This window comes from Lepidochelys olivacea (assembly GCF_965140295.1).
Source record: "Lepidochelys olivacea isolate rLepOli2 genome assembly, chromosome: 3".
NCBI classification, from domain to species: Eukaryota; Metazoa; Chordata; order Testudines; family Cheloniidae; genus Lepidochelys; species Lepidochelys olivacea.
This window is the reverse complement of record NC_140413.1, coordinates 166,665,001-166,686,574: the sequence shown is the minus strand read 5'-3', so window position 1 is coordinate 166,686,574 and position 21,574 is coordinate 166,665,001. Positions and strand designations below refer to the sequence as shown.

General features: G+C 42.6%; 1 protein-coding gene and 1 long non-coding RNA gene across 2 annotated transcripts in view; one reads left to right on the top strand and one right to left on the bottom strand.

The window, feature by feature from the left end:
* LOC311517414 overlaps positions 1–21,574 on the bottom strand; it is a 234,118-nt gene that overhangs the window by 38,580 nt on the left and 173,964 nt on the right. The gene's annotated exons all lie outside the window — the stretch shown is intronic.
* PROX1 (prospero homeobox 1) overlaps positions 15,641–21,574 on the top strand; it is a 53,798-nt gene continuing 47,864 nt past the window's right edge. The window contains exon 1 of the mRNA XM_084622238.1: positions 15,641–16,000. The gene's annotated coding sequence lies outside the window, so the exon portion shown is untranslated. The remainder of the gene's footprint in view (positions 16,001–21,574) is intronic.

The following is a 21,574-nucleotide window of genomic DNA, read 5'->3' as shown; positions in this document are numbered from 1 at the left end:
ATTGGCTCCTGGGGCTGGTAGGCTAGGGTTGTGTGCACACAAAACGGGAAATTTAGAACGCATGAAACATTTCGATAATATTCACTTACTAATGAAGACAACACTCCAATGAGACAGGCTATAAGCTCTTTGGGGCAGGGACCATCTTTTTGTTTTGTATTTGTACAGTGCCCAGCACAAAGGGGTCATGGTCCACGACTGGGACTCCTAGGTACAACTAGAAAATAAAATAATAATAACTAGCTTTAGTTTGCTGTTCAGCGGCATGTGATATATTAATTAATTAATTAATTAATAATTATTATTATTATTATTATTCGTAGAAGACTTAATCAAAGTCAGGAATCCCAAGTGAGAGCCACTGTATAAACAAAAATAAAGAGGCATTCCCTGTCCCAGAGAACTCTCAATTTGGATTTATGACAAATTGCAGCAGGTCCCGTGGCATTACCTTTTCTGTTATTAAATAAAGGACTTCTGTCTTCCAGAATATAAATTCCCTACTGAAGAACATAAAAGAAGCTAGCAAGTAGTACAAAGTAGTTTTGTAAGTGGGTTTTAATGTTTGTTTACTTTTTAACGTGGAAGAAACCCATTTACATTGAGCAAAGTGGATTCAGATTCAGACAAAAATAAGTTATTTTAGGAAGCAAGGCTACTTTGGAATTTAAAAAGTCAGAATTGTACAGATAAGATTACTGTGCCAGAAATCACATTTTTATTGGTACATTAAATACTTGTCACTTAACTATGCATATCTGGAATGCGGAGTGAAATAACCCTCCAACAGTGAAGTCAATATTTAAATCAATATGCCTTGAGAGGAAAATAACTTACTCGTTGCTACAGATTGAATTTTCTTCCTCAAGAATCTCTTAGGAGATAAAACAGCATATTTCTGTTGTAGGGGCAACTAAACAGCACTATCAAGTAAGTCTGATCGTTCTTAGAATTCAATAACTTGATACTCTGAAATTATGAAGTTATCATAAATGCCATTAGACCCTGATGTCAGAAAACTATTCCTCTTCCAGAAAAAGGCACCAAAATTATTTTGGACTTGATCCTGCAGCGTGCCAAGCATCATCCACTCCCATTTATTTCAGTGGGAGCTGAGGGCACTCAGGGACAGACTTTTAAAAGTACTTAGATGCCTTAAGATGCAAATAGGCTTCTAATGGGATTTTCAAAAGTGCCTGTGTGCCTAACTCCCATTGATTTCAATGGGAAACCCATTTACATTAAATTATTTTGTAAATCCAACTAGGTGCCTATCTTAAAAATTTTGTCTTCAGAAGTTTTCAGGATTGGCCCCTATGAGCCCAAAGCTGAAAGGTCACAAATAAAACAGATCATTGTCTTCTTAAAGCAATAGGCATGATTGTAAATCAGCAAACTTGCAGCACAGGTGGGGGCAGGAGAAGGGCCCAGTATGTGTCCACTCTGACTATTTTACACTCTCAGCCCATGTGCTTGGGGACCATAAGTCCAGGCATGTCTGCGGGGCATTGCTGAGTCTCTCCAGGCAAGGTTGAGCAATTCCCCTGGTGGGGCCTCATGCAGGTGAGTCATTGTATTATAGCTCCCTTTCTGGACAATGGCTGCTGATGGGTTGTTTGACACCCCGCCCAGGCGTTGGTTACTTTCCTTGCTGTTGCCTCTGGGGAGCTAATATCTGGCTGCTTCCCCAACTTACAGCATGTTTTAGTCACCACCATACAACACAATTCTCGTAACTTCCTATGCATTAATGATATACATACATGGATAGAGAAATGACTTTCAGTAGATCATAGCCTTTCCCCTGATACATTACATAGCATGCTTTATACGTAAGATCACAATTATATGAAAATGAAGAATATGGGGATAACAGCATGCTCCCCCAAGGTACAGAATGTCACAAAGTTACACAACAAATTTAAGATGGGGGCTAACCCAGGGAGGCTTACAGTACTGGTTATGTGGGTGACTGACCCTTTCACCTTTAGGGCACTGCAGTAGTGTGTGAGTCAGTCCAGGACAAATGACAGAGAGTTGTTGCATCTGGCAGCTATTCAGCAGCCTATGTGAAATGAGCTGTTGGGCTCAGTTACTAATGGACAACTGTTTGCATCACAAACATCTCACCTACATTACAATAAAGGCCATGGTAGGTAGGAAACAGTTTCCAATCATTATCATGGCAAATCCCAAAGTGTCATGGTCTCCTTACAAATCTTATCGATAGTCTCCCAGATTGATTTCTGGCAAGGCACTTAAGCTGGTCTGATTGTATATTCAGTTTACATCCAGTTTACAAGCTTGTTGCACCACCAAAGCTTTTGGTGCCCAAGTGATCACTAGCCATGTAGCGGTATTCCTTGGGACACGGGCTTTGGAATTTGTTGGTCTTCCATTCCTATAGATTCAAAGATTCACAAATTCCAAGGCCAGAAGGGACCATTGTGGTGTTCTAGTCTGACCTCCTGTATAACACAAGCCAGAGAACTTTCCCAAAATAATTGCTTGAGCGTGTCTCTTAGAAGAGCATCCAATCTTGATTTTAAAATGGTCAGTGATGGAGAATCTACCATAACCCTTCGTAAATTGTTCCAGGGGTTAATTATACCAACAGGAATCAGGATGTTGTAGCAGTACCAGTCTCTGTGCAACCTTACGAACACAGCTAGCTTGTAGTTGGCTGCCTGACTGGCTACACCACCTGATTGGCTGAGAGGGTCAGCAGACCAGCTCTTAAGCCCGACAGCAGTACAGCGAATGCTCAAAGCATTTGCTCACAGCTGTAATAGGTTCTGTGCCTGCTTGTTCCCAGCCTTGCTCCCACCTTGTTCCAATCTTGTTAAAGCCCTTTTCCTGCCTTGGACCCAGCCCTGCTCCTGCCTTGGGCCAGCCTTGCTGCACTCCGGGTAACCTAGTTTTGACCCTCGGCTCCAGTTCTTGGCCTCTGACTTCAGCTCTGACCGTTCCGCTCTGGTACCTTGCTCTGAGCCTGGACTCCAACTCCTGCCTCCTGATTCCAGCTGTGACTCTGGGCTCTGACTCCTGGCTACAGACTTCTGTTCTAACCACCAGGCATGACTCCTGCTGTGACCACCAGCCCTAACTCCTACTCACACCACTAGGCACAACCGCCCATGTCTGTGATACTCTCACTGTTAACAATGTCCTTATTTCCAACCTGAATTTGGCTAGCTTCAATGTCCAGCAAATAGATCATGTTATACTTTCTCTGCTAGACTGAAGAGACCATTATTAAATAAATAGTCTTCCAATATGCCCACACCAAGAAAGCCATTGAAACTGAACGAGGGATGGTGGAGGTGGTAGCTGGGTTCAACTTTGAATCCCCTAGTTTCTGATCTTGTCCTGCCACTGATATGGAGCTGTTGACAGAAATGATGAAAATGGAAAATGTCAATCCAGTGTTCTTCAGCTTTCTCAGTGCCCACCAGTCACGTCCGTACAACAGAGTTGGTATAACCATGGCTCTATAGGTCCACAACTTCGTAGCAGGCCTGATGCCATGATATCCCCACAGAAGATACTGAAGGCCTGAAACATGACAACAGCCGCTGCTATATGAACATCGCATCTTTTTAGCATCCTCCAGCACTGTCTATGATGCTAATCCAAATATTTGACAGCTGCCACCTGCTTAATGTCTAGTCTGGACAGGTTAACATTGAATGGGTTGTAATGCGGACCTACAAGCTGTTTGATGGTAATATCCAGGGACTTTGTTTTATCTGGATTAATAACCAGACCAATGTGCACTGGTGCTTGCCCAATCAGATTGGCCACCAGTTGCGTGAATCACCAGACTGAGAAAACAATTAAACTATTTCCAAATAGTGATTTAAAATCTGTTTCATCTAGCACTGTTTCGGCTACAGTGTGGATACGGTATACTTTGGTTAAAACATGTTTTTTTAAAAGCCTTCAGGAGACTAGGCACTAGACAATGACTGTTTTTACCAACTTCACACTGAGGGCAAATCCACGCTAGAAAGCTAAAGCTAAAAAATCAAAGCTAAAATCAAAATCATCTAGAGTCACAAGGTCTTCTTTATGGTGGGGAAGGAACCAAAAGCTACATTGGGCATGGTTTTGCACTTGATTTATGAATGGGTATCAAGCACAAATTGTCTTCTAACCTCCAAGAGGTGGATCCTTTTTAAGCAGGATTGTGGTATGTTGGCGTGACAAATTATCAGGAAGTCTGGACTCCTAGCATCTGTAGTTTACTGTAACACACCACAGGACTTCAGTTTCCTGGTCTGTCAATCCAGCAACTTTCACAAGTGATCACTCTCGTTACAGTGAGTATGGTAACACCCATTGTTTCATGTTCTCTATGTATATAAACCTCCCCACTGTATTTTCTACTGAATGCATCCAAAGAAATGAGCTGTAGCTCACGAAAGCTTATGCTCAAATAAATTTGTTAGTCTCTAAGGCGCCACAAGTCCTCCTTTTCTTTTCACAAGTATTGAATACCATCAGCTGCTGTAATCCAGTGGAGCTCCACTGGATCTGGTCCACACTGACCATTCACTTACAATTTTAAAATGGAAAAGTAAGAGTCAGTGTGGCATGGCATTCCAATAATAAGGCCAGAACTTGCTACTTCTGTAATGTGTGAAAGTATTAACAAGATGCTGATTACTCACTGGATACCAGCACCACCTCTATTATTATAGAATGATTTTTAAAGAGAGAGGGAGAGAAAATAATAAAAACTGAGCATTGTAATACTGTTAAAAACATATTCTTCCTCATAGGCCCTGGTGAAATCTGGTTGCAAGGCCAAATAAGGTTATAGGGTCAGATGAGATCAGAATCTGGACACAGCTGCCTGGCCAAGACTCTCCTGGTGGGAGAGAACTATCCATGGGATAAAGCCAACAGTGCCCACTCCTGTTCCAATCTTCCCAACCACCCCAGCATAAGGGGAGAGATGGCATGTCAGGAGATGGAAAGGTCATGTAAGAGCAGGGAGTGGTTGAGGTAGAGTATATAACTTTACTCCACCAATTTACAGCTGGTGTATGGTCCCCGAGGGACCCTAACCAACTGTTGGAAATCCAAGCAGCCCCATGGTTGTTCTAATTTATGTCAGGATCAGGATCATGACAGCTTCTGAATCAGGAATCCATAACCAATAGTTGTTGGCCACAGTTGTCTCATTTAGCAGACCTCAGTGCAGGAGAAAATCTAGTCCATATTGTTCATCTGTACATGCATTATAATAATGCTGCATTTCAGGAATTGGAAAAGTGCAAATGGCTAATCTTAAAAAATACTCTCCCAAAAATATGGATTATGGTAAATGTGTCAGGCATGCAATGTTTAGAATGAACAGGATATTAAACCACGCTTGATGGGTAGGTAAATTTAATGGCCAGTGCCACTCAATCAATCTTTTCCCATGAAAAGTCTGAACTTGAGGTGTTACCAAGTGCCAATTTGTTGAGATAGCATTAATTCTGTGACAGTTAATTATTGACAGATTTGAATTATTTTCTCTCTCAATCAAAACTTGGCCCTATCCCAGAAGTGAGCAATTTACAACCACAAAGGTAAATCTTCCCACGTGCCTTTTTGCTCTGAGTTCTAGCTTTCTCCCCTTGCCTTTCCTCCTCCATAGTTACTGACAGCTTGTGTCTGTGTTAGGGATCTTTGCAACTACGTAGCTACACTTCTGCAAATACCCAGTGGGGATGCACTCCATGGGTGTAAAGCAGGGTGTTCACGGGTGCAACTTCAAACTGGGATATGCTCCACTTCATACCAGCATATCTACACTGCATCAGATACACTGATGTCATGGCTACATCGTTGTGCAAAGATCCCCGCCATAGACGAGTCCGGAGATCCTGGGAAGGGAAAAAACAAAAGAAAAGAAAATGAAATGAAAACAAGCTGCAAGTTCTTTCTGAAGAAGCCGAAGATCCCCTAGTGATCACCAACCCACGTCAAGGTGATTACCCTGCTTAACCCTGCTTGGCACAGAGTAGGAATTACCAAGGGGAGATCCATCTGGAGCTGCCTCAGATAAGAGGTGTCCAGTGTTAATAAACAGGCTTCCTCTACACCTCAGCAGGGCCTTCCTTTTCTAAACAGTCTTCCTTTAATGTTGTCAAATGTTTTTTTTCCATTTACTCAACAAGCACGCCTTTAATGGGGAGGGGGGAAGAGAGAGGGGAGGGAGGAGGAGAGAACTAGGGGTGATGAAAGAAAGAAAGAAAGAAAGAAAGAAAGAAAGAAAGAAAGAAAGAAAGAAAGAAAGAAAGAAAGAAAGAAAGAAAGAAAGAAAGAAAGAAAGAAGGCAGCACAGTTTTCAAACAAATTGGACACCTGCTTTGGAAAAGAAATTACTGACTCTAAAATATCTCCCAGCTTAGCTATTTTGTTCAGCCCTTACATACATATAGCCATGACATGGAAACTGGCAAGGGCTACTATACTGTTTCTTTCTTAATCTAGTGAAAGAAAGAAAGAAAGAAAGAAAGAAAGAAAGAAAGAAAGAAAGAAAGAAAGAAAGAAAGAAAGAAAGAAAGAAAAAGAAATCTGGGCCAAGGTTTTTAAAACCACACCATAAACTTATTTTTATTACTATATACACTCATGGTAATATCTGGGAGGTCTTACACAAAAGTCATACCCCAAATGCCATGTACAGGGGATATGCAATCCAGCTGAGGTTAATGAATGAATGAGGTGCCCATGAAGGTTAATTTGCACAAATAAAAGGTCAAGGGACATCTTCAAAATAAAATATTGATTAAAGCAAGTTAAATGTTTTGACTTGAAGGATACAGGAAGGATTAAAAAACAAAATAAAACAGTATGTATAAGAAAGGAACTGGAAAGAAAAAACACCATCCCCAGACATAAAGGAAATGGTAGAAAACATATCTGAATCAGCTAGTCATCTGCTAACAAGCTGCAAAGATTTCCAATGACAAGTTGTCACATTAGTTTAGTGAAACTGAAGCAGCACTTATCCCTTTTCCTGTGCTTAATCTCTCTGTGCGCTCCACAGAAACATGCTACCGCGTTTAATAGGATTAGTTTAGTTCACTTTCTCTCCTCTGGAGTGGGTTTTTTTTTTAACAATTCTATTTCCATCAATACAAGATCCATGAATTGAACTGCCTTTTGCTGAACCACCTAGATGATATTTACTCTCCTAATTGAAGGTATTTTGTTCCTAAAGGTTTTTTTGTTTGGTTGGGGTTGGTTTTTTTTGTTTGTGTTTTTGTAGGGAAGGTTAGGGCAAGTGGTGTAGACACAGACTCTAAATTTAATGGTTACAGATATTAGGGACGCTGTTGTCTCACACACAAACTGGTGTAGTTCCATTGGGTTCAGTGGAGTTACTCCTGATTTACAGCAGTGTAAGTAAGAGCAGAATCAGGCCCTAAATGATCAGAGATTACCATCATAAATAGACAGATTTCTAACTTTTGTTGTTCTTGTTTTTTGTATACTAGAAGGTGCACCCCAGTTCAGAAGAGGAAGGTAAAAATTGTTCAACATTCTCAGCCCCAGTGTCATCTGTTGGGTTAATGAAGGGATGCAACAAGGAAAATGATTAAAGAAAAGGCCCTTTTAAAATCATTTCTTTATCATTTTCTATTTCGTTGTTTTAGTACAACTGAATGGAGGAGTCAACAATGGTCCTGAACATATTTCTGAAGTTTTCTTCTGCCATTCCCCCCCCCCCCCAAGAAAGAAACGTGTCACTGTGCAAAGCTGTCACCTTGGAATAAACATCACTATTTTCAGAGAGGGTGCAGAATTTGGGGGAAGTTTAAATCCTGGGGGGGGTCCTAATTTCTCAGCTGACCTGAAACCTCAGATCTGACAAACCTCATTTTAGGGAAATTTGAGCTCTGGTTCTGACCTTTGGGAATCGGTTCTATCTCTGTAACAGGTTGGGGGGGGGACCCAAAAGATCTGCACGTCCCCACACTTTAGGTGCAAACTCTATGGCTGTGGCTTGGGATGAGTGTTTATTGAGTTCCAACTTCCATATCGCTCAGGAAATAAGCAGAGTGTCACTGCTTCAGTGAATCACCATCAACCAAACCGGGAAAGTGGCCCATAGACTGGAATCTGTTTCACACGCTAAGAGGAACTGCACTTGCAGTTGCTCTGGGGTTGGGGGATGCGCTCAAGGGACGGAGCAGAAGCAGCATGTCCCCTTCCTTGCCAATGAGACGAAGCCGCTGCAGCTGGTGCTTGGAGGTAAGGGCGACACACGTGGCCCCAAGGGGCACTGATTCAACGCGAAAACCTGCCATACTCCACGTGGCCAGACAGCTGCTGGCCCAGGGACCTCCTACTCCCCTTCCTGCCCTGATTTGTGCGGCTCGGGGGGTGGGGGGGATCTAGTTTTTTGGAGGGGTTGGGGATTTTTTTTTTTATTTTTTTTTGCTGCCGAGTCCGGCACAGGCGCCTGCGTTAGGTGAGGCCGCAGCCTTTTCTCTGATACGACTAAAAAGAGCGAGGGGAGTTCAGTGCCAGAGAGGCCTGGAGAGTGGAGAGCCGCGCATTTAATTACAGGCATGCTTATCGATGCGCCACTGTTCAGGGCTGCACAAGAGAGAGGAAGTTGCAAGGTGCAGGGCTGGAGCGAGGTCACCCATAGCCCCACTTGCAAAATGTTTCTACTCTAGGCATCCTCAAGAGTCTTTAAAAAAAGGAAAGAATTCAAGAGAGTCATTCACCTGCCAAATTTAGCCTATCTCCCTCTGCTGTCTCACACACTTCTGCACCCTTGTTCCAAAGCCCCTGCAGCACTCAAAGCTACAAGGGAAGACAAAATATGTCACCCAGGCACAAGGAGTCAGTGTTGGGGGGGCGCGGGGGAACCGAACACAAATCTTTCTTTGTAATATATGCCTCTCACTCCCCTTCGGTGAGTGGCCTTTAGCTGTACATTTGTTCCTGGCTTCCTATGATTCTCCAAGCACAGGGTAACATGAGTATTACTTAAGATTAATAGCATAAGCCTATGTGACATTATCATTCATTAAAATGTATTATTATTTCCCACCTGTTTACCACTTATTTTGGGTGGGGAGGGGGATCGTTTTCCCTCTAAGTCTGCAGTGAGAAAGGGTGTTTATTTTCCACCACTGCAGAAGCTGCCTTCTCAGTCCTCCAACCAAAAGGTCGACTGACTGCCCTGGGCGTTTTGCCTGCCCAAAGACTGCAGAATCAGACACACACACCCCCGCCCCCCAACGTGTAAGACTGCTCTCTCTGAGTCCCCTCTGTATCCCAGCAGAATGCATGAAGTCAAGAAATGATAGGGTTGATTGTACCTATACACAATTATGTTGAATGTTAATTCGGACTGATTACTTTTCTTCGCCTCGTGTAGTCTTATTTGCAAACCCTTGATCCCGTCTTGCCTTGCATTCCTCTCTAAGGGAAAGCTCCCTGTAAGTCACTCTGCGGGATCGGGCTCTAACTGTATAGTTCCCTAGGGTCCGGTTGTCAATCTGGAATTGTTGCTGTGTTGGAAGTGAAAGAGCAGGACCCCTGAGCGTGGGGCTTGGAAGGGGGAGAAGGGCAACGAAACCACAAGGAGAGATCATAAAGAAAAGCAGGGGGGAAGGCCAACCATTTAAATTCGATTTATGTCGAGAATAAATCAGGATTCTTATGGATATTTTGCTACGTTCCGTCATGCATCAGAAAATACTTAAAACCTGATTATTAAAGCATTTTTAATACCATCACCTTTAGAAGAAGAAAAAAACTTTTCCTAAAAGGTAAATGCACATCGCTACTCTTAGTTCCTTAACTTTCATTATCAAGAACTTGTGAATCCTCCTTGTTTGGGTAGCTTGCCCCGTCCCCCTTCTTTCTTTTTAAATGACACTTCTCTGCAATAAAATATCACCAAGCACATGTGGCAAGGGGAGCCAGTGTTTGCGGGACAAAATGTGTAAGTACGTTAATGCTACAGCTCTTTGGAGGAATTACCCTGTTTAATAGACTCCCCATGTCACCGCCTACATTTACGGGAGTAAGTATTAGCATTCTTGAGTGCAGTCCCTCAGCTAGACAGATAGATTAGATTAGATTAGATTAGATTAGATTAGATTAGATTAGATTAGATTAGATAGCTCACCAACCAGAGAGACCCCCGATTTTTTAAACTGCTATAAAAGGCATTTCAGTAATGGTGGATTGGGGGGAACATCTGGCACGATGGAATATCCAGTAAAGCCATATTTGATTTTTATTTATTTATTTATTTATTTTGTATGATGAATGGCATAGAGTATCTTGCAAAATGCTGGAAAATAGAATTCTAACATCTATCAACATTGCAATCCTTTTTTAAAGGTCTAACTTAAAATAATGTAAATCCGGGCTTTAGCTCGCATAGTATTTGACCTTCGCTAGCAAACACAGCCCTCCAACTCCTTCACTTAATCAGGTCCTTTTCCCACCCACCCCCAGTCCAGTATCTCAGTGAGGAGTGTGCGAGATAAAACGGATGAAGAAGCCGCATGTTACTTCTGTTACCTGGCACAAGTCACATGGAAAATGTGTCCACCGAGAGCTGTAATCTTGATTTAAGGAAGAAAAGGTATCAAAGCAAAGATGTTTGGGTCAGGCTCAGTTCCATCTCAGATTTAACATAAAGATGATCAGAAAGCTCGTTCATGATCAGCCCTTAGATCTACTCTATGGAGTGAGGATTTGACATCTAATTTAGACTTTCATTTCATTATTCTATTACTTCTTGTCTGAGCACCTATCTCCAACGGCCATCAGACTTTCTGCAGCAACAAAACCCCACGGGCCAACCAAATGGGAGGGGGAGAAAGAGATTAATTTGTGGAAACAGTAGCAGGCTTTCCCTTATTTTTTTTAAAACAAGAAGTTAAAGCCTGGAACTTGTATATGGGATTGGCACAGAGTACAACGATGGAGCTCTTGCCTCCTGGGTTAGGGGTGATGTGGAAATAATACTCCACGTGTGAGATATGGAGAGGGGCGCCCCTTTTATGCTGCCGTTTGTGGAGCCTGCTTTCCCACTTCTTCTGTAGAGCGAGTGACATTTCTCCGAAGGAGGGAATGGGATGAGCATACGGAGGAGAAGGCACCACAAATGACATGACTGGTGGAAAGCCATCTGGGGACCAACAGAGATCGGCTCAGGGCTCGATCCTTTCTCCCGCTGAAGTTCACGGAACGGGTGCCCTCTTGAGTGCAGTGGCTGCATCTGACCCTGGCTGAATATCCAGAAGGACGGGTTCAGGAAGAGGAAAGGCAAAGGGGGAGCCATTGCTGTGGCGGCTGCCCTCTGCTGAAGATCCTGTAGCCACGCTGCCACCGCCGCTGATTTCCAAACTCTGCCAAGAAAGGAATGTGTGGTGTGAGATGAAAACATCCTAAATTCCTCGTTCCGGGCGCTATTCGGAACAGGAACATCACTCATAGATGGGAAGCAAGTGCCTCCACTTTTATTAGGTCTAATCCGAAACTTTCTGGTCTGGAGAGTTTTGCCTCAGTAACAGTTTGTAATGCAACTTCCTCCTCTCGTTATTCGCTTAGCCAGCACCTCAGGTCGCTGCTGCTCCTACAAACCTGTTTGTTAGCGGTTAGGGGCAAATTACATTTCACCAAGCGATTTATGCCCACGCCTAAAAGAAAAGATTACTTGTTTTTTTAAGTGTCAAGTAATTGCATTCTAGTTTGAGTCTTGTTGCACTATTGCACTGAGATATGCAGACAAATGCACTCACCTTCTAGCCTCTCCCTTTCAGTAAATCCTTCCACGGAAAGGTTGGCCCCTAGTATTTGTTTGTGTTTCATCTCTATTTAGTGAAATACTCAATTGCACAAGGAAAAAGAGGGGTAAATGGTAACGTCGGGTAGCACAAATATTTGGAACTCTTCAGTCACCCCCAAGAACTATTTTTATTAAAAAATAAAAGCTTCTTAAGAGCTGTTATATATATATATAACATATATATAGCTCGTTCCCACTTATATATATATAAGGGAAAACCACGAATCTTGAAATAGAAGCCGAAGGAGAAGTAGAAGGGCCAATACAGACTACACGTTGGCTGTATGGGATGCAGTCCTTTAGGCCTGAGTGAAATTATGGATTCTCGAAGCAACATCTCACCATGTGGTTACCACCATCTGTTAATATCTTGATATTGGAAAGTTTGGTGCCGGAGGCGAAGCCGAGGCTGGCTAATGGATCAGTTTCGGATAATATTACATTTTAATGATAAAAGTTTTCCCTTTTTTCATCCTGGAATAGTATGCTATCTACTAAATGATGAGTCCACTCCACAATACAGCAATGTGGTGAGTTGTAATTAGGGGCTTTTTATCTGTTGTATTTTCTCGTGATTCATGACTTTGGCGGGAGGAGGGGGAAGAAGACGGAATGATTTAGCGAGAGGCCTCTTTGCGTTTTCTCTTTGCTCCCTGAGCGCTATGTTACATGTTTATTCCAAGTGATATTAAGCGATCATTTCTGTTTACATTTAAGCTGTTCGTTAAACAAACATCACTTCAGAGGGGCATAAGCAGTTGGGTTCCCACTAGGGAATTCCTGCAGCTGCCACGGTTACTGATCTTGTGGCATGTCGCTTCCGAACCAGTCCAGGTTGGTTGGCTGTTCCATGGGCGTCTATGGCTAGGAACCCCCTGAGCTGACAGCCTGCCCGCACAGTGACAGCTTCTTAGCTGGACACGAAGCTTATCAGTAATGGGAGTTGACTGTGACTTTCTGGTTTGTTTTCCAATGGGATGTAAAGAAACAAGCAAGCAAACAAAACCAGGAGCAGAGAATGGAGCAATCGCCTTTATGCGTCTACGTGGAGGGTAAATAGCGACAGTACCTCTAGCCCTTGGAACAAAGGTGAGGCAGCCGGTTTCAAAGCCCAAGGAGCATTCAGCACCTTGTCATTTTCAGTGCTGCGCCGGTTTGAAACAGTTCGGTGGCCGGAAAGGCTTCTAAACTTGTGTTCACTCTGTGAAATAATGGAAGGGGGGAGACACACAGCACCGGAGAGCGTGGATTGAGTGTCCGTGTTGTCCCATAACTGATGGCTGACTCTTCTGCGTCACCTAACGCACCAGAAACCAGAGGGGGGAGTGGGATCAGATATTCGGGAGGTTTCTCTTTGGAGAAAGAGAGAGGGAGGGCTGCAGCCTAAATAGAGACGGGGGCTGTAACATTTCAGCCACCCACATTATATGTATATGGCTGGTGACAGGTCAGCGAGCCGCAGCAGAAATCCACGTGTCAAGGCTGGAAGCGGCGGCTCTCCTTTAATGAGACAGATCCTGGGGGGAGGTGTGGGGGGGAAGGGGGAGAGATCCCTGCGTCGCCGCATAACGTAGCCGGCAGAGCAGAGGGCGAGGCACTGTAGGGCAGGTCTGCCCTCGAAGGGAGGGGAGGCGCGGGTTTTACACTGGGAGCTGCTGGAGTGGCAGCCGGGGTTTGCACGCACGGGCGGCCGGGATCAGAGCACCAGGCTTGCTGCACTCACCCTCCGCTGCTTGCATTGGCTGGTCCCCAGAACTTCCCCAAGCAGCGGGTCCACACACTTCCCCGGCACTGCGCTCAGGGAGCAACCCAGCCCCGTCTGGGCTGACGTGCCCGTCAGTCCTTGGCCCCCGAGAATCCACTTCTTGTTCTGCTTTCTTTCACACCCTCCTGGCGCAGGGTTTGAGAAGTTTAGCTCTCTCTCATTTCTTCAACTCACGCCTGTGTTTTGAGTGGCGAGTGCCCGGGCTACTTTGTTTAAAATTTGTTTGGTGCGTGATGCAGAAAATAAGAACAAAGAGTGAACCAAATATAGAAGTCACACAGTCCCCAGAAATTAGCCTGGCTGACCTTGAAAATATCCCTAAATAGGACATTTAGGTCCGTTAACTGAACGGGGGATCTTAAGAGACCCAAAATGCTAACCCCCACGGACTGCGGTGTGGGCATCTATCTATTTGGCAACTGTTTTAGCAATACGATGAAGCAGAGAAGTCAGTTAATATACCAACAAATACATAAATCAAGAGACGGATATTTATTTTCACACAGATTAAACACTGTTCTTACCTTTCTCAAAGCGGTTTAACCTGTCTGCTCTGACTTTTCCTCCCAAATGTTTGTTATTCCCTCTTTTCCCGCGGTGTGTATGCCTAACATATTTTTAAAGCAAACTTCAACATCATCCGTTTCAAACAGGGGGATGATTGTTTTATAGAAATTAACATGCCCGAGAATGAACATGGCTGTGTCTTTACTGTTAGCACACGTCGTAAATCTGCGCTAACTGGTGTAAAACCTGACCGCACTCTTTGATCTGATCACATTCCAGAGATATTGGGAAAATACTTTATTCCCCCCCTCCCACTGATGTAGAGCAGGGTACACAGTTCACTCGGTGTTCAGTTAACTAGGGTATAGATTTAAGCTGAACTGAACTTTTGGTGCATGCTTTTATTATGTCTGAGCCAGAGAAGTCCATAGTAAATAAAAGTGAGAAGCAACTAATCTTGTTCATTAAAAGCCATTTGTTTGGACACAGTGCGACCTGATGCTCTTTTTTGCTCGTTTATTTTCTGCCTCACAAGGGGTACGTTAAATGTCGGGTTCACTTAAAGTTGCAGCCTCACATTCAATAGAAAGTGAATCCTCTTTACACCTTGTATTTAAGATTAATAAGAAGTTTTGAAATAACTAATTTTTTAAAGGTTGTAACCAGTGCATCAAAAAGTATTTAAATGCTGTATCCAGACAGGCATTCCGACACAGTAACTGGTTTGGGTTGTTGTGTCTGAGTTGCAGGAAATTTGCCTTATATCTGTTGTGCTTTGGCTTTTTTTTTTTTTAATACTACCATTGCTCTAGTTAGTATATGATGCTGCCAGAGATGATTAGCCACCACTTCCTAAACAGTCACAGCAATGATAGCCCTGGAACACGGACAGATTGGCTTTCAACTTGTACAAGTCGTCGTCCCCCCCGCCCCAGTCTGCTAGAATTGCGGAAAGAAAAAAAAAATCTAAAATCTTAGTGAATAACGGTGGGGTACCTTGGTCAGCACTCCTCACTTTGCTGAAGACTTTTTTCTATTTCCGTTTTTTGTTGTTGTTTTTTTTAAAGGTACTTTCTCTTGAAATACCCCCGCCCCCAAATCACTAAATAGCTGAGGTAGGGTGTCTCCTTTCATTTACTTATCTGTAACCGCGGTGCAGCTTTTGCTGTGCAAGTAACATCACCCAGACGAGCTTTTGCTGCTCGTTAGGTAACTGATCTGCCATGCACCGCAGGACCTGGAGTGAGTGGCAAGATTCAGAAGTAGATCAAGTGCCGCTCTTAGCTGCTGCAGCTCGCAGATGGCTCTCTCAGTGGAAGCCCCAGATTAGGTGATAAAGTCTCCTTCCCTGCAGCACTGGGTGGGGGGCTGGGGAAGGGATCCAGTTTCTCCTCCTCTTTCTCCCCCCACCCCTCTTTTTTTTTTCCCCCCCTCCCAAGTTCTCGGTTCACTGTCCCCCCTTCAATCCGAAGGAGCCTCCCGATTGGGCGCTTGGCCTGGCTCACGTCATTCAGACTGTGACGTGTAGTCTTCCTGTTTCCTTCAGCTGTGTCTTAAAGTAAATCTTGTTGTGGTGCGGAGCCCTCAGCTGAGCGAGGCTGCTCTGCTGCCGGCAGAAATAATAGACAATTACAGCCAGGGAGAGGAGTGCGGCGCAAACGAGCTCTTCCCTCCCCCCACCTCTCTCTCTCTCACACACACTCTCTCTATCTCTCTCTCCCCTGCACACTCACTCACTCATTCTCTTTCTCACACACACACTCGCCCTCCCTTGTCCAATTATAATATTCATCATCAGCAAGCTATCGGGCTCTCTCTCTCTGTTTTCCTCTCTCTTTCCACCGGCACCAAAAACAAAAAACAAACAAACAAAAAAATCACTTCCATCGCTTTTGCACTGAGTAAGTATTTCTCTCTCCCCCCCTTCACCTCCTTCCTCTTTAAAAAAAAAAAAAAAAAAGCTTTTCCTCCAGCACTTGCATGGGCTGGTTAGATGATACCAAATAATCCCCAGCAAAATACTGATCACCGGTGTCAAATGTGTGCTGCTTTTTCCGGGAGGGGGTGGATGGGGGGGGGATTGCAAAATGACTTTGTTAAATGAATAATAACAATAATCCAATAACTAAAGGAGTAGCGATTTGTTACCCCCAACGCTTCAATGGAACCATCACTCTAGCCTGCCCAGTCCGACAGAGTAAGTGACCTGGTTGTTGTGGGGTGATATTGCTTGTCTCTTCTCTGCTTGTCTCCATTTCTGCCACCTTTGTTGACTCTTCTCGTTTTATTTTTGTGTGTGGTTGGAGGGCACTTTGCTGGGGATGGAAAATGCGGGGAGTATTTTACTTCTTTTTGTTGTACTGAGCTTCCCCTTTTTCCCTCTTCCCATCCCCCCCTTTTTAAACTCCTAGTCTGCTCCTATGAGCCTCCTCTTTGTCTTGTTTATTATAGCTGCCTTTCTTTTTGTCTGTTCCAATTTGCTTGTCATTTGCATGTCTCTACTTCTCCGTTTTTTTTGTTGTTTTTTTTTAACCCGAGCCGGGCAGGGCAGGGGCTTTTTCATGATTATTACTTTTCATTCCAAAGGGTGGGACGAATTGAGAATTGTGGAAATGTACAGAAAATGTGATCGAGCGAGCGCATGAGAATATATCATATGCAAGTTTAGGGATAAGGTTATTCGTGATCTGCAGAGGGGTTAGGGATGTGGGCACTTTTCTTTGAAAGGGGATTTTTTTTCCTGTTGCTGGAGATGTGTTGGTTTTTTGTTTTTTTTAATCTGATGACTGACCAAAACCACTTTTGCCATGTGTGTAAATTGAGTGAAAATGCACGAGGAAACGGTTCTTTCTGAATGGGTCTGTACTAGCCCTTGTAGAAGGGGGAAAGGGACAGAGGTGTGCTTTAAGTTTAGCTAAGTCTTGAAAGGGGGGAACGTTTGAAGAGTAAATCTTAAAATGTGAAGCCTTGTTTGGACAGTGGGCTTAATCGCTAGGTGTGGATTATGTGTACAGTTTGGGCACAAACTCCGCGTGGAAAGCGTTTGTCTCTTTGGGGAGCTGAGAAATGGGCTTCCTGCTCAGACGGCGTTTGCTGGAGGGGGTCTTTGTAAGTTAAGAGAAAGTTAGAGTCGGTAGGGAGAGTGCAGGCTGGAATCGGGGGGAGTCTGTCTCAGGCAGAATTGCACGGCAGGTGGGGATGTGGGGACTGGAAATCTTGGCAGGAGGAGCAGAAAGGAGTCCGTGCACGTTTCCCGGTTGCAAAGCAGCCGTCGAGCACCAGTTTGCTCGAGAACTCTGCCTGTGAAGCTGGTCTGGCAGCCCCGATGGGCTCTTAAGAGGAGACGGTCGCCCCCTTCTTTCTTTTCCACAGCGAAAGGTACTGAGAGCCGCATCGAAATGCGCATGGGCAGTGCCAGACAGGTGTGTTGTGTCAAGAAAGACAGGTGCAAGTTTCTCTCGCTCACTGCAGATCCTCAGCGCAACGACTGTTACTGCGAACTTTATGAATTTATGATGCTTTGTTAGCCAGGACTGTCTGCTTCAGTGGCTAAGACCTGGGGTGTGTGGGGGGAGGGAGGAGAGGAGAGTGTTATGTTTGGTGTAAACCTTGCCCTGGGAAATCTTTAGGGGCCTGGAGAGTATTGATAAAGAGTACAGAGCAGGTTGTTTAAAGTCTGTTTCAAAAGAGGCACAGGACACATCTAAGTGATTATTTTTTGAAAGTTGGTAGTCTAACTTCATGCATCTTGTCAGCCTAGCTTCTTCTGTCTTCTGCTTTCCTTGTATTTGATATCTGTCATGTAGGCAGAGAGATCTTGGGTAATGTATTTAGGCTTTAAAAAATCCAAAGATGTCTGCCTCTAAAATGGACAGAAATCATACCTGAGACCAGAATTAAGCCGTCTGAGTTCTGCATATCTTCTCCATTTGGAGAAAGAATAGGTAGGGACGCGCCGATTAATATCTCAATAAAGCATGATTTGTCAGCCATATAAACTGTACATGGTAGGGAACGATCTTTGCAGGCTAGAGAATCCTTTGAATATTGAGTAAAAGTTGGGGAAAGTGTACTAAGCTTGGCACAGATTCCAAATGCGTACAATGGGCATTTTGTATTTCTCGCTATGAACAGTAGTGTATCTCCAATGTATTAGGGTTATGTACAGTACGTGAATATGTGTGTATACTTTCCCACAAACACTACACACATACACATTTACTACCTTATAAGAGAAGAGCTAATATTGCCTAATAGGTTAACAGAGGATTTTAGAAATATAGTAATTTAACTATTACATGTAAAAATGTCAAAGGTTTGTTACTTCTGTCATCCTGACAAGGCTGACAGTATGTAAAATGAATTACACTAAGGTAGATTTCTTGCATGTAAATTTGCATGTGGCACATGTCCTTTAGGTCTTATGCTTGCAGTTTTTTTATAATCTGTTACCAAGCATATAAAGTTTACTGCCATTGACGCCCATTTCAGGGTTTATTTCACGTGCTCTTCTTCCAAAGCTTACCTCTAATAGCTAAAATATTTATAAATACTCAAAAGTAGACACTTGAGTGCTAACAGGTTACTGAGTTGAACTACAATAAAAAGATACAATATATATACTTTTGTTACCAGTTCCTTATTAAATTATGCTGCAAATCATATAGCATTCTATGAATGACGCTATCTGTATACAATTTACTTTTCTACAGGTCAAAAGCTAAGGAGGCCTTTTAATGTACATTATGATTTTTTATGATCCGTTAGCAAACTAAATAATCATAGACACAATCAGATTTGAAAGGGATGCCTTATTTGTGTTTAGTTGCAGAATTAAAGAATATTGCAAGTTATATTCCTCAAATCAGGATTTATTCTATCCCTAAGTATACTGTATTGACTATTTGATTCAAACATTCTGATTTAACTGCATAATGTAATTTGGAGAAGATATCTAGGCTAGCCTGAGTTGAGTTTACAGGAGGAATCTTGTGAATCTTACAGCTTTGTGCATGCATGGATTCCATGTGGACTTTAATAATTGTTTAACTGCTCATGAAGAACATAAAACTGGTTTGTAAGGAGAACAATAGTGACATTTTTGTACCACGGGTAGGCTTGTTATCTCTTTCTCAGTTGGATAAACTGTTTATCTAAACAATGCAACCTGCAGATTCATGACCACAGGATATGTTTCTCCTCAGAACAGTGAAGGCCTGAACCAGTAAGATGCTGAGTACCACCTGAGACGTGTCAAGTAACCTCAATTCCCATGACAGTCAATGGGAGTTGAGGATGCTCAGTACTTCACAGGAGTTGCTGAGGATGGGCTGGATTGGGCCCTACATGTCCATGTTCTTAAAGGGGGATTGTATTTCTGTTTTAAGATAGACTAGCTCAGGTAGCTTCAAAGTTAATTAATTTAATTTTTTTTACTTTTTGGTGTGGAGGATTCCTAATAAAGGAGCTATTAGTGCACCCAGAGTTGTTAATTATTTCTATTCTGTTTAAAATTCCTCCATAACAGCATCTCAGCTAAAGGAGATAAGGTGACCCGCTTTGTCAAGAATTCTATTTGAAAATATCCATGAAAACCATTCCAAAAGTTAGCAGAAAACCACTATTGCTAAGGAACAATTATTAATTTTACACAAAAGAATTTGTCACTTTGTACTTCTCAGTAGTGCAGTAGAGTGATTTTTAGCACCAAAACAGATTCATGATATAGAAATGTAATATGGTCTTCAGATTTATCTATCTTTTCGTGTGTGGGGGACACGACTATCTGAAATCGCTTTTATCTAACATGCCCTGGCTTATTCTGCCAAAATCATGTCCAGTATAACTCTTTTGTTTTAAAGTTTTGAATGTCCCTATTATCAAGAACATGTTCAATTTCTTAGGTGCATTGCCCTAATAAGCAGAGAACAAACTTGCAAACACCTGAGCAAAGATAGTAGTTGGCTGATAAAAAGAGAGAATGAACAATTTTCAACTTTGCAGGATGATGTTCCCCTGGAATTCCTCAGTGAGTATACTTCATATTCAGAGCTTTGGTACTGTTATTCCAGTTGGTTATTTCGTATCAGTTGAGTACCAAAGGCTTTAATTGTCAGTACAGATTCCTTCACAGCTATTCAACTTTAAATAAGCTTGCCATACTTACTAAACTTTATAGAGAAGTTTTCCTGGATTAAACTATAACAGGTATCTAGTATCCAATGTATAATCTAGAATATCTATTCTATCTAATATGAATTATCAAACTAGATATTGTATAAATTATTTCTTTCTAACAACTACAGCAAAATACCTGACATCATACCCCATTCTACAGACAGTATTAATAGATTTTAGGACAATGAATCCTTGAGATGTCTGGAAAGAAAGCTGTTTGCAAATTTATGTTATATTGGTTTGTACCTAATCATGTAAATGGATATTGATTATATACATGTCTTGTGGATGTTACATTATTCAGAAATTGACCATTATTACAGATCTATTCTTAAACTTCTTGTAATGAGAATTTTTAAAGGTAGGTAGAATAATATAAAATACTCTATCAGATGGATTCAGAGAGGTGCTGCACACCTTATTTCACATTGAAGTCCATGGAAACGGAGAATGTTCGCTATCTTGCAGGAGGTGGTCAGCACCTGACAGCATCGGGCCCCTACATAGAGCTACGTGTGTGTTTAGGGTTGATATAATGAAAAATACACTTGGCAGAGAGGAAATGTCAAAAGTGACCCACAATACAAAGTAAACCTTAATGATTTTAAATTAAAGAATTGCCTTTCCTTTTAAAAAAATTTACATAAAAATATGGCTTATAGTAGGTAATTTTCTAAATATATATTCCTGAATGGGTGTACACAGACATAACCATGTATGTAGGAAATATAGTGCTGATGAAATATGCAGACAAAGTAAGAATATTTTTTCTTTCCAGTATTAAAGTCTTCTTTTAATATCTGTGTCGCATCCAACAAACACATTCTTGCTGAATTGGATTTTGCATTCTGCTATCCATTGTGTTCTGTTTTCCTCTGGACATGAACTCATTTTGGCCCCTTTAAGCCAAGGATACGAGCCGATATAATTCAATGGATAAAGTAGAAGTATTTCTCATTATTTAGACTGAGAATAGTGCACATCTTAAGACAGAAGCCCCATAGGCTTTATTGAATACCAGGAGCAACCCAGAAATGTGTATTGCACAGGGTGAGAGAAGCACCCTCAGCCTCCAATAAGAATGGGAGAGAAAAAGGGTGCCACATTCCAGAGCACCTCCAATATGTTAAGGGAAAACTGATTTCCCTCATGGTGGTAGAAGTGAGCTGGTAAGCAGTTGTTAATGCATGGTTTGTGGGAGAGGAAAATGGAAGCTCAGGAGGAAGGATGCGTAGCGATGACCCTATGACCTGTTTCAGCCAACCTATTTCCTGAGTCACTGCCTCAAGGATACAGCA